Source organism: Ascaphus truei, chromosome 2 (assembly GCF_040206685.1).
Source record: "Ascaphus truei isolate aAscTru1 chromosome 2, aAscTru1.hap1, whole genome shotgun sequence".
NCBI lineage: Eukaryota > Metazoa > Chordata > Amphibia > Anura > Ascaphidae > Ascaphus > Ascaphus truei.
Window position 1 is genome coordinate 27,947,317 of NC_134484.1, and position 14,075 is coordinate 27,961,391.

A 14,075-nucleotide genomic window follows, 5' to 3' on the forward strand; every position below is an offset into this window, starting at 1 on the left:
TTTGCTAATCTGACATTGAGGAGGTGAATTCCATTAGTATGCAAGGTTTTGAATGTTCTAACATTGAACAGTGTTTCTAACCTTTTATTTGCCTATCAGTTCAATATTTTAGGTGGAAAAAACAGTCCTGTGTCTGGTGCATCAGAAACAAACCTTAGGCGGTAGCCGTTGATATATTAAACAACGTCTAGGTGTGGAAAGGAAGAAGGAATCTGAATGTAGTCCATGAAGCCGGACCGTAATGTTAAATGAAATGACTATGAAGATCTACTGCACCGACACACTTTATTCGAGCAAATACCCAGTATGTACCTGGCAGATACCTGGAATGCGCCGCTCCTCACCTCTGACAAGCCCCGTTGCGTTTGCCTTCCCAGCCTGGGTTCATGCCTGGCTGACGGGCGGCTAATCTGTTAAATGATAATGATAAGGATTTAATAGGCTGCAATGCTTCGCGTGTCTACCAGATGGCATAAATTCATGAATTGTAATGCAGTATATATATATATACTGTGCAGTATTGCAGCCAGTGGGAATAAAATGCTTCAATCCCTGCCTGGAAAATACCTCAATGCACTCGGGCAGAAAACAGTCACAAACCTCAATACACCCGGGTATACCCGAATTCGTGGGACTAGCCACGCTCGAATAAAGTGTGTCGCCAGTATATGTGGATATTGCTAGACCTTAGGTAATGGGGAGATGGGGGGGCAGTTGACGAGAGACCTGCTGTATTGTGAGCCATCAGTCCGACCTTCACAACATCAGCCCAATAGGTCACATCACACACATACAAAGTTTAACTGGCATAGTGCTTGTAATAAGGTATAGAAGATATTGAACTCACGATAAGCAGTCCGTGGAGTAATTCCTGAATAGCGTGCTCCCTTGCAATGACCGCAGATCAGCGGGAAATCCAAACGCAGGAAAAAGAGGGGCACATCAAAAAATAACAAAAGCTGAATGGGGCGACCAAGAAAAAAAAATTCATTCTGTTAAATAAGCAAACATTTTTGTACAACCAAGTCCTTTGACGCATTTTAATCAAATCACCTACATAGGTGTGAAACACATCAAAGGACTTACCTGTACCTACAGGTCCCTTTATGGGATGCTGGTATCTCTTATGCATTTTATTCCCACGGTCACGTGACGGTGGGAATTAAATGCATAGGAGATACCGGCACCCCATAACTGGGCCTGTATCTCGGGAAGCAGGGGGTCTCTGGACCTGAAATCAACCAGGTTCTGCTCCAGAGACCCCCTGCTACAATGCACTAGTATTAAAACCCAAATAACAATTTGAACAAATTTGTTACTGTAGCGGATATCCACCATGGTAATGTAGCTGCTTTAATGTAATTTTTATTAATGGTTTGCGGGAGCAGGGGGTCTCCTGAGATGAATCACATTGATTTCATCCTCTAGAACCTCCTGCTTCCAGAGTTACAGGCCCTTGTATAGGGTGCCGGTATCTCCTCCAGTATTTAAATCCCACGGTCACATGATGCGGAAGATTTAATGCAGATGGTTGTGACAGATCTAATGCGATCAATCTTCCTCTAACTATAGAGATAAATAAGAATTTTAATCAGTTAGTGTTAGCACCTGCAATATGTGTTCATGCCTTGAAGTGGCTTGCAGGTTTAAAATGCTTTGGCCAAAGGGTTTAACTAAATGACAATTTTTTCAAGAGATATATAGGTATTTCACTGTATATTGTTGTCATATTGGATGTTGCTTTGGGCTTTTTTGTTTTTTGTTATGTATATTTTGAATAACATACTGGACACCTAACAAGCTCCTATTAAACCCCCAAAATAACCACAACATATATATAAGCATATGAGTGTCACAGAGGAGTGCTACTGAGCATGGCAATATATATTTAAAAAAATGTATATTTTGAATAATAAGAATAAAATACAGATGTTGAACAAAAGTTGGAATGTCTAAAGCTATTATCAATTACATTCTTGTGATCATTGCAAAATATAGATACATCTGGATTATCATCTAAATTCAATGAAGATTCTCAAATGTCAGATTCCATCAGAAGAATTTGAAGGTTTAATAGATGGACTAAGGGCCTCATGCAGTAAGCCCCGATAAGGCTTTTTCGGCATTTTATAGCCGTTTTTTGCCCTCCTGATTCAGTAAGCCCCGATAAGTGGGAATTACCGGCAACTTTTCTTCCGAAAAAAATTTTTTCGCCACCCGGCTGCCGATAAGCCACTTATCGGGACTTTTTTTTCCCGCCTGAATTCAGTAAGCCCCGATCAGCTTTTCGGTGCTGATCGGCAGGCCAGATTGGAGATTTTATGGCCAATCCAGCCCGCCAACTAAAGTTGGCAACTTGCTGAAGGAGAAGCATCGGCAAGGGCGACACTTAGAAAATATCAGCCCTTTTTCCTGCCTGTGATTGATGCCGGGGGTCTCCGGAGCTGATACCCGCACCGGAGCCCCCCGGCATGCATCCGAGGCAGGAAAAAGGCATTTAAAAGCCACTTCATTACCTTAGCGGCTAACCGCTAAGGCAATGAAGGGGTTAACCCACCGTGCCAGCGTTATTGTGGGTAGCGGGGATGGGTGAGGGGGGTATTTGGACCTGGGTGTGAGTTTAGGACTTGCGGGGGGGTTGCGGGGGCACTTAACCCCTTCACGACCGTAGCAGTTAATACCGCTACGGTCCTGAAGGGGTTAAGGCCTCCCGCTACCCACCCGCAAGCCCTAAACTACCACCGTTGGGGCTAATACCCCTTTCACCCACCCCCACTAGTCCCAATATTAAAAAAATACACACCCCAGCCCCACAATAACTACATAAATAAATAATTATATTATATATATATATATATATATATATATATATATATACCCAACAACACCTATACCCCCCTAACATACTGTATAGTAATGGGTACAATGACTATTATCCACAAAAGGATAATAGTGCAGTTGTCCATTTACAATACATACACAACAATAAAGATTTTAAATACATATAGCACTCACCCATGTCCCACTGCCACGATGAAGGCCATCCTCATCTTCATCCTGCCCATGCCCCATCCGCTTCTGCAAAACAAACACAAGAATTACAACATCCAAATTAATGTCCCCTAACCCCTTAATCACCATAGCGGTTATTAACCGCTACAGTTATTAAGGGGTTAAGCCACCATCACCCACATACCCTCCCCCACAAAGCCCCCCAACCACCCTCACCCAATACCCACAGGGGAGTCCTACCAAATACCCTTGGGCCTAATACCCCCTCCTCCAGCACATACAGTACAATAATGAGCCAAATAAATATTATCCACATAGGTATAATACATTATTTGGCCATTATGAAACACATTCAATACCGTGAAAATGTAAAGAAAATTGTACTAACCTCATCAATAAGAAGTCTCCGTCGCCAGCATCATCCTTGGGGTCCGTTGCCAACATTATAAATAGCCACAACATTTCAATATCATTAACATAACACTGAACCCCTTAATCACCTTATCGGGTACTAACCTGAAAGGTAATTAAGGGGTGAAGCCATCCTGCAATGCCTACAACAGTTATGCATAACATCCTCAGTGAAATAAATACCCATTGCCTAACCAAATTCCATTTAATCATTCAATCTGTAGGCTCACATGCCTCATAAAACATTGCATTTACAGTGTATACATGTAGCATAACATGTAAACTGCATGTACACGCTGCAAATCAATGTTAACAATACAATAATCCCACTCAAATCGCCATACATCACAAGAAGTATATTATTTAATCCAATAAACTCACCATCAATGAATTAACACACATCAATTACATCCCTAAACAATTAAAATACCATCCATACCAATTACACAATGAACTAAAGCTATCCTAACAGAGAACCACTTCAAAACATAGACAAAAGTACACCAACAATTACAATATACTAAAGCAAGGCTTTCCATAACCTACTGTACGGCCTAGAAGCCCAAAACTTACATCTGTCTAAAAATAAAATACATTTAGCACACATCAATGCATAGCCACAATGATTAACAATACAGAATAAGAAGCTTTAACAACACTATCATTTCTTACCCTGTATATATATCTGTACACATACATACAGACATACATACAGTGGGAAGAAATGATATGCATTATAAAAAATGAAAACATGAAAAAGCAACAAAAAAAACAGTTACATTAAGAACATTTCTTTATTTAACTTACCATTACTTGCCCCCACCGACTCCCGTTGATCAGCTTACTCACGAACCAATCCACGACACCATCCACGACACCATCCACGACACCATCCATGACACCATCCACGACACAATCCAGGAACAAATCCACGAACCAAACCAGGAACCAATCCAAGAACAAGTGCAGGAACCAATCCAGGAACCAAGCCACGAAGAAATCCACGAAACAATCCACGACACGATCCAGGAACAGGAAACCATAAAAGAAAAAAACATAACAAATTAAACATTAAAATAATAAAACATGACAATCAAGGGTTGTACTAGTTTTATTCTTAGTGAATCTGTATTAAAATACCTTGTTCCGGGGTCTTCTTGACGTCCGGTGCCACGCCCTGGTCTTCAATCTTCAGGAGGAGGTCCGTCCTCCTCGGCGTCTGCCTTCAAAATGAGACGACATAGGCTTTTAAAGGCCTATGACGTCACATTTGTCGCCATATGGTTCCCACGGCCCTGATTGGGCCGTGAAAACCATGTGTTTTGGCCGATGTGAAAAAAATTGATGACGTCACTTAAAGGCAATGCCAGCACAGCCAATCAGAATGGCTTTGCTGCTATTGCCTTTAAGAAAACGTCATGAAATGACACATGGCCGGACTCACATGGTACTGGATTGGATTCCTGCATTTGTTCTTGGATTGGTTCCTGGTTTGGTTCGTGGATTTGTTCCTGGATTGTGTCGTGGATGGTGTCGTGGATGGTGTCGTGGATGGTGTCGTGGATTGGTTCGTGAGTAAGCTGATCAACGGGAGTCGGTGGGGGCAAGTAATGGTAAGTTAAATAAAGAAATGTTCTTAATGTAACTGTTTTTTTTGTTGCTTTTTCATGTTTTCATTTTTTATAATGCATATCATTTCTTCCCACTGTATGTATGTCTGTATGTATGTGTACAGATATATATACAGGGTAAGAAATGATAGTGTTGTTAAAGCTTCTTATTCTGTATTGTTAATCATTGTGGCTATGCATTGATGTGTGCTAAATGTATTTTATTTTTAGACAGATGTAAGTTTTGGGCTTCCAGGCCGTACAGTAGGATATGGAAAGCCTTGCTTTAGTATATTGTAATTGTTGGTGTACTTTTTTCTATGTTTTGAAGTTGTTCTCTGTTAGGATAGCTTTAGTTCATTGTGTAATTGGTATGGATGGTATTTTAATTGTTTAGGGATGTAATTGATGTGTGTTAATTCATTGATGGTGAGTTTATTGAATTAAATAATATACTTCTTGTGATGTATGGCGATTTGAGTGGGATTATTGTTTTGTTAACATTGATTTGCAGCGTGTACATGCAGTTTACATGTTATGCTACATGTATACACTGTAAATGCAATGTTTTATGAGGCATGTGAGCCTACAGATTGAATGATTAAATGGAATTTGGTTAGGCTATGGGTATTTATTTCACGGAGGATGTTATGCATAACTGTTGTAGGCATTGCAGGATGGCTTCACCCCTTAATTACCTTTCAGGTTAGTACCCGATAAGGTGATTAAGGGGTTCAGTGTTATGTTAATGATATTCAAATGTTGTGGCTATTTATAATGTTGGCAACGGACCCCAAGGATGATGCTGGCGACTGAGACTTCTTATTGATGAGGTTAGTACAATTTTCTTTACATTTTAACGGTATTGAATGTGTTTAATAATGGCCAAATAATGTATTATCCCTATGTGGATAATAGTTATTTGGCACATTATTGTACTGTATGTGCTGGGGGAGGGGGTATTAGGCCCAAGGGTATTTGGTAGGACTCTCCTGTGGGTATTGGGTGAGGGTGGTTGGGGGGCTTTGTGGGGGAGGGTATGTGGGTGATGGTGGCTTAACCCCTTAATAACTGTAGCGGTTAATAACCGCTATGGTGATTAAGGGGTTAGGGGACATTAATTTGGATGTTGTAATTCTTGTGTTTGTTTTGCAGAAGCGGATGGGGCATGGGCAGGATGAAGATGAGGATGGCCTTCATCGTGGCAGTGGGACATGGGTGAGTGCTATATGTATTTAATGTCTTTATTGTTGTATGTATTTTAAATGGACAAATGCAATATTATCCATTTGTGGATAATAGTCATTCTGCCCATTACTATACTTTATGTTGTGTATTGCTGCTATGTTTATTGGGGGCATTTGTCCCCAATAAACATGCTACTATGCGTTAACCCCTTCATTGCCTTAGCGGCTATCCGCTATGGTAATGAAGCAGCATTAATGTATTTTAATAATATTGTGCGGAAGCAGGAGGCCCCCTGAGCTGAAGCGCATTTATTTGTGGCTCAGAGACCCCCTGCCTCCCGAGTTACAGGCCCCGGTTTGGGCCATCGGTTACAGTGTGGACGCCATGTTTATTGCGGGGATGCTATAAACATGGCGGCGACACTGCCACCCGATGACACATACCAGGGCCTGTAACTCGGGAAGCAGGGGGTCCCTGCTCCACAAAGCAATGCGGTTCAGCTCAGGGGACCCCCTGCTCACTGTACAGTATAATTAAAAAGACATTCATGCTGCTTCATTACCGTTGCACATAGCCGCCAAGGTAAGGAACGAGTCTTTATTGATGTGTGTGTGTTTTATTTATACTGTACATGTGCAGAGGGTCTCTGGAGCAGAACCGCGTTGGTTTGAGGTCCGGGGACCCCCTGCCCCCCGAGATACAGGCCCCTTTATGGGGTGCCTGTATCCCTCTGGTTTGTTTACAGGTCGCGGTCACGTGATCGGGACCTTGAAACGCAGAGGGATACCGGCACCTCATAAAGAGGCCTGTATCTCGGGGGGCAGGGGGTCCCCGGACCTCAAACCAACGCGGTTCAGCTCCGAAGACCCCCTGCACATGTACACTATGAGTAAAAGTTGTTTTTAAATACTTTTTTTGGTGCCGATGTTTGCGCTGAGAGAGCGGCTTGTCTCTCTCAGCTGCAAACATCTATCGGCACCAAAGGCTTATCGGGAGCCTTATCGGGAGCCAGGCTGTATCGCCACAGGTCATCGGCAGCTTTGCTTTCGCAGTGCTTCGGCAGGGATCGGAAGGATTCGGCCCTTACTGAATACTGCGAGGGCAAATCGCCCAAAAAAAGCCTTTTCGCAATTCGTGCTGAAAATTTTGTATCGGGGCTTACTGCATGAGGCCCTAAATCCCTATCGTCCAGAATAATCTCTGGATGATTCTGTTTACCCTCTTTTAATAAAAAAATGTATTTTAAGAGTTATTTTCATCATCAATATGCAGCTTCACATTTTCTGTAAGGCTTCAATTTCTGCCTCAGATTCTGCGTAAATTGGTTTCACTAAATATCACTAAAAGCCTATTTAGTGAGAAAGAGCAGCCGTCCTATTTAGTGAGACATGTCATTCCATTCTATGGAAAACTCCTTATCTGCACCAAACACGGGTTCTTTCAAAATCCGCAAACCTCTAGGAATACATTTATTAGCAATATATTTTTGCAAACGCAACATATCCCACCAATGTCTCATTTCATCTTTTAACAAACTTTCCATTTTGAAAAATGGTGTCTTAAGGTGTGGTGTATCAATTATTGGCTCTGTAACATCATCACTTAACAGTGTCTTAAATGCCATACTCCTACTAAGTCTATTTTGACAAAATAATAGAGTGGCTGTAATTGACTAGCAAATGCAATAATATAAATTTGACTAGTGTGTAAACTGTGCTACTACTATACAGCATCTATATAAAGAGATTAAACCAAACAAAAATAAATAATCAGTGCTTACTAAAATAATAATATTATGGAGTGTCAATTAATATGACTTGATTAGAATTAATGACTAACTATTGAAAATATTACATGTCTATGAAGTGTAGTGATACAATGTTAATACAGTATACAAACAGTGAGATAACAAAACAAATTGAAATGCATACATATAAATATAATTAACCTCAAAAATGTGAATAACTTTAATAGAGATGCAGCCCAATGATTTGTTGCATAGCCGGAGATGGCAACATCCTGACCATTGCCTGCTTGTGGAATCCTTGTGACAAAATGAATGTGCCATCAGGATTAACACAGCCGGGGTCCCCGCTTCTGAATGGGGCTCCTGCTGTGTGAATCCAAATGGGCTGCATCAGAGAATTAATTGTCATTGTGGTAATCCTTGCCCTCACTATGGGCATAGTTTACCACAGCGACAATAACATGGTTGTTGGCTAATATTTGTTTTTATTTATTTGCAATGTGATGTGTTTTAAACAAATGGGCAAAAGCGATATTAGCCCCATTTGGATACTCTTGCTTTTGCCCATTTCTATGTGTGTTGATGGGGGTAAAGAGGGTGGAGGATGGGGTTAGCTAAGTCGCCTGGGTGGGTAGGTGGAGGGGGGGATGACCTCTTAATTACCATAGTGGTTAATAACTGCTATAGTGATTAAAGGGTTAAAAACCAGTAGTCATTTTTTTTCTTTTACTGTGCGCACATAAGATGCGGAGGACCAGAATTATGAGGATGGCTTTCATCGTTGCAGGGGTAAGTACAACTTTTATTTACTATATGCTGTCCTTTGTAATGTTTTTTTTTTGATAATCACATGCGCTTTTATCCAGATCTGGATCACAGGGATTTGGGCCATTACTGTACTGTATATGCGTGGGTGGGGGGGGAGGGAGGGGTTGTTGGGTGTAGAAGGGGTGGATAGTAGGGTGGCCAGTCATTGCCATTGTGGTTATCTGTGCTCCCATAGAAGGTATAAATAACCACAGTGCCAATCAATGGGTGTATTGGCAAGTATTTGTTGTTATATTATATTTCAATGTTTATTTTATTAATTTTGTATTTTTTCTTTTTGCAGTCATTTGGCTACTAGTGCTTTTTCCCATTTGTATGTGTGGTGATGGGGGTAGAGAGGGTGGGGGTAGTTGCCATTTAAACACCAGTAACCCCTTCATTACCTTAGCAGTTACTACCGCTAAGGTAATGAAAATGTTACTGGTATTTTAATAGGGTAGGTGAAGGATGTACTGTAGTTTGCTTTGGGGAGGGTGGTTAGGCCTATCGGGAGGGTTGCAGGAGGGGTTAACCCCCTTCATTACCTTTGCAGTTATAATCTTTATGGTACCTCAGTTGGTACCGAGGCCAATGGAGTTCTAAGGATTTAGTGTCTCAACCCCTATGTTTATGTTAGGGTCTAATTTTGCACTTTAAAACGGACAAATTTCTTAGGAACCTCAACATCCCTTCCATTGACTTAAACAGGGTTTATATTATGGTTATAACAATTCAGTGTCTTGATACAGGACAGTTATGCCAGCAATCACTTTGCTTTGCCTATTAAATACATATTACTTTTTTCTCCTCTTTTCCTTTAACTTGTGTAACGGTGTTTCCCCCACCTGGTGGGAAATTTGTCCATTACTACGGTGTATGGTGCATACACCTGCTGGGAACAGGAGGGCTGAGTCATCCGTCGATGGTAGTGGGGACACAGGACCAGGCTTCTGGGGTTCATACAGGTAACAGGGGACTGATCCCTGTTCAAAAATATGCCTCTAATCCAGCAGTGTGGTGGTTAACTGCTGGTAGACAATTAACTAGCACCACCTGGCTGATTACAGGTATCAGAAAATGCCTGCCTCTGAGTCAGGAAGGGAGATTATTCCTGAGCCCACACGTGAATTGAACCAGGAAACAGACAGAGGAGAGGTTCCTGAGTCTCACAGGTGAGACTGACAGAGGGAACACAGATGTCTTGAGAAACTGCTCGCTGCCAGCAAGACACATGGGACAATACTTCTTATCCTGGATCCTGACTTTGCCTTATCGCACAAGGGTATGGACAAACCAGGAGAACAGAGAAGCCTACCCCTACAGCTACCAGAGAGACAGATACGCTTTACTTTCTAAGACTGTTGTATATCTGCACATATCAAAATATATGTTTTGGGCTGGGAAACATGCTATCTAAAGGGAGTTCTGGACTGCATATGTTTACCTAGAAATACTCTCAAATGGGGCAGAAGCTTTGTTTGACCCCTTATTTGCATACGTTTGATGATTTTCATATGTTAAAGAAGCAATAAAAGCCTTATTTTTGTTCACCTTAAAACCAGTCTCCATTGCGTACCTCTGCACATGTCTTTTACATATGGTGTCAGAAGTTGGGATGAGAGGTGGCCCTTGAAGTTCAAAAGGGCCCCGGAGATTACCTGTGAAATTTTTTTGTGCTTTTTGCCTGTATACAAACTGAAAAGAAAGAACAAAAGCGCAGACGCACAAAGTGTAGTATGTAAAAGGAATATAAATATATTATTTGGGTAAAATATCTGCGTACATCAGATCAAATTGTTACCAGCATTTCATGTACAATAACATGAGTAAATGGACGTCACACAGCTGCCGCCAGACATCAGGGGATCTTCTTTATTGCATCCAAGGCACTCCACGGCATCTATGGAGAAACCTCCGCCCGCATACGTTTGTAGAGAGGGAGCCTTTGCTTGAACAGTGCCATCAGGAACCGCCGCCTAGCCCTGCTTGTCACTATGCAGAGCGCCGTCAGGGGCTGGAGCTATCCGCTTCACCGGCAGGCTTGTACCTCGAGTGTCCCGTATGTGTTTTATGACCGGCCGCAAAAGGAGGATGGCCGTAAAGTGTAGTATTTACGTCACTTACAAAAGATCTTTTAGCTCTATTTACTATTTTATCCATTATCTGTGTGCCCATCAAGCGTGGAGTCTTTCATAAGCCGTTTTTTCCCGCGATCGTGTAAGTGACGTAAATACTACACTTTACGGCCATCCTCCCTTTGCTGCCTAAGATGGAAAAAAACCTGGGAATTTAAAATGGCCACCCAGCTGAAGTCAAATACAGACTCTGCAAAAATAGGGTTGAAAAAGTGTTCCTGGTGTAAGGAACCCCACTACACAAAGCAATGTCCCTTCAGGCCTTATTCAGACGATGAGAGTGAATGCATACACAGCACTGCTGATGTTTTAAAACTTACCAAAGGAAATAAAAAGTCTACAGAGATGCCTGTGAGAGCAACGACCTCTACAAGCAAAATATGCCCACCTGTAGGACTTCCACAATTTGGGGTTCTAGCAAAAACAGTGGCAACAGCTGTAATAGCGCCTCCTGAGGTCAGGAAGAAAAATACACCTGGTAGCCCCAAAATGGAGGACAAGATGCGGCATTCCTGTAATGAACCCTACCACACGGAAGAGTGGCCATTCCAGTCCGATAAGGAGGAAGACATCTCTTATGGGGAACCCAAACCGAGACACACCCACAAAACACCCAAGAATGGTGGGGGTGCCTGAACTCGGATCGAACCGAAAAGACCGCTCTCTATGATGACGAATATGATCGGCAGGAGAAAGAGCGGGAGCAGCAGATCACCGATTATTTCTGTCAGCTAACGCAACTGCAAGAAAAGCCTGGCGTATACAATGAAGCTGCTGAAGTTTCAAATAATGACTGAGAGACCCCAGTATTCCTGATGGGATGGAGTCATCCAAAACAAAAAGACGGAAAAAGAAAAGCGGTTCTTCACTTACCACGGAAGGAACAGACACATCTGCAGATCCCGTGAAGGCAAAGAGGGACTAAGATGCCCTGCAGCCTAGAGAAAATGGAGGATTCGTCATGCAGATGACAGAATATCCAGAGGGCCCAAGGCAAAAGTCGTGTAACCCAAAGAAGTGTCTGTCCAGTGCCAACAGTGAGGAACACTCAACCAACCATCCCAGGGAAGTGGAGCCGGAACCAGTGAGTGACGATCCCTTGGCCAGCCCTGAAGATGCCCTGAAAAATGCCAGGCATAACTGTGATCTGCTCCGTGAACAATTAAAAATGGAGTGGGAAAATAATGTTGAGCTACAGAAGATGGTGCTCTCAATTTACTCAGCGGCCAAGTCCGAGTTAGATGCTGCAAACACTAATAAAGCCACCATGGTGGAAAAGCAGAGCCAATTCGATAAAATGATGGCTAAGCTGAAGCGGAAGTATGAGGAGGCACTGAAGGAGATTACAGTCTTTCAGCACGAGGTTCACGGTCTTCACCTAGAACTGAATGCCTCACAACAAGAGGTCAACAGTGTCTGGACAGAGGTGGACGTATCTCAGAAGGAGGTTCGTACACTCCGCACCGCACTGGATGCCTCACACCACGAGATCGGCAGCTGTCGCACATAATTGGAAGTCTCCAAAAAGAAACTTCACAGTCTCGCTAAGGAGCTGTATAATTCAAAAAAACTATTGTCAATCTTAATATAGATCTCAAAGTCTCTCAGAAGGAGCTTCAGACCCTCAACCTAGAGATGGAAGTCTCACGCCAGGAGACAGTCGGTCTCCAAGCAGAGGTTCAAAAATGGAAGGCGGACTACAAGGAGGCCCTGAATTTTACAGAGACTGAAAAAAAGAGAAAATTTAAGACTAAAAAAAGAAAATTCTGAGTTGACCGACCACGTCAATGGAAAGAATGAAAAGCTCAACGAGTTGGAAAAAATAATGAAACTTCTGGAAGGTGAAAAGAGTGAAGCAGAGCACCGACAGCAGAACCAACTGCAAGGTCTGCATATACAACTCCAGAATGCCGAGGAGAATCAGCGAACTCTGCAGGAAGAAAATCTGTAGGCTGCTAAAGAGGTACAAGTGCTGCAGGAACGTCTGAATAACCAGTGCTTCCCCACAGAGCAGTATGAGGAGCTAAAGGCCACGCTGCATGTCACCAGAGGATCATTGGAGGCGGAGCTTCGATACCAGATGACTCTATATGAGAGGGAGAAGGAGAAGGCCCAGAAACTGGAGAAAGAGCTGGAGAGACAGAGAGTATTTTCCATCCCCTTGAGGCAGTTCACCAAGGAGAAAACAGACGCAGCGTCAACCTTGACGACAAAAATTACAGAGCTCCAGAATATGAAGGAGACACTGATACAAACTCAGAAAAAGCAAAGTGCGCAGATAAATTCCCTGAAAAGAGACTTGCAAGACACACTCAAAAAACAGGGATCTCTCACGGATGAGGTTACAGTACTACAAGGACAAGTATTGACCCTGACCAAGCATCAGTATCCCACAGTCACAAAAACCCAAAGAAAAAGGGGTGCCGTGAGAGCTGGGAACACCGCTCATCTAAAAACAAGGTTGCAAAGTCTAAACCACGTAAGCAAGCACTAGCTAAACCTTCAGCAACCCAACAGGCAACACAAAAAGGTATACGTGCCGAATCAAAACCAGAAAAATCCCTAGCTGGTGAAGCTGAGAAGATAGGATGTTCTCTGAAAAGGAAGGTGGAAGTGCAACTTAATCCCAAAGAAGCTGAACTGGCAACTTCGTTGAGTAGAGGAAGTGCAGAAAGATGGTTTCCAGGGTGGAAAACTCAAAGGGCTAGTCCTATCTGCTCTACAACGGTCGCCATACAGTTTATCTACAAAAAGCGGAGCGCCCGATGCAAGGGAAATCTCATGACCACGCACTCAGAAAGAAGACGATATTTGGGAAAAGTCCTCCTCAAGCGACTGAGGAGTGCTGAGCTCAAGCATTTTCGGGAGGAGACACAAATAAACTGGAGAAAGGGCTCCAATCCCTGAGGGACGGAGGGTTATCTTCCTCGATCCACTCTCATTTAAGTCACAGAAAGATGGAAGTGTAAGGATGGGCTTTGGCCGTGGCAAGCCCAAGCTTCCCACAAACAGGTGAGGTATGTAACAGGCGACTGATCCCTGTTCGAGAATGTGCCTCTAATCCAGCAGTGTGGTGGTAAACTTCTGGTAGATAAATAACTAACACCACCTGGCTGATTACAGGTATCAGAAAAAGCCTGCCTCTGAGACAGGAAGGGAGATTCT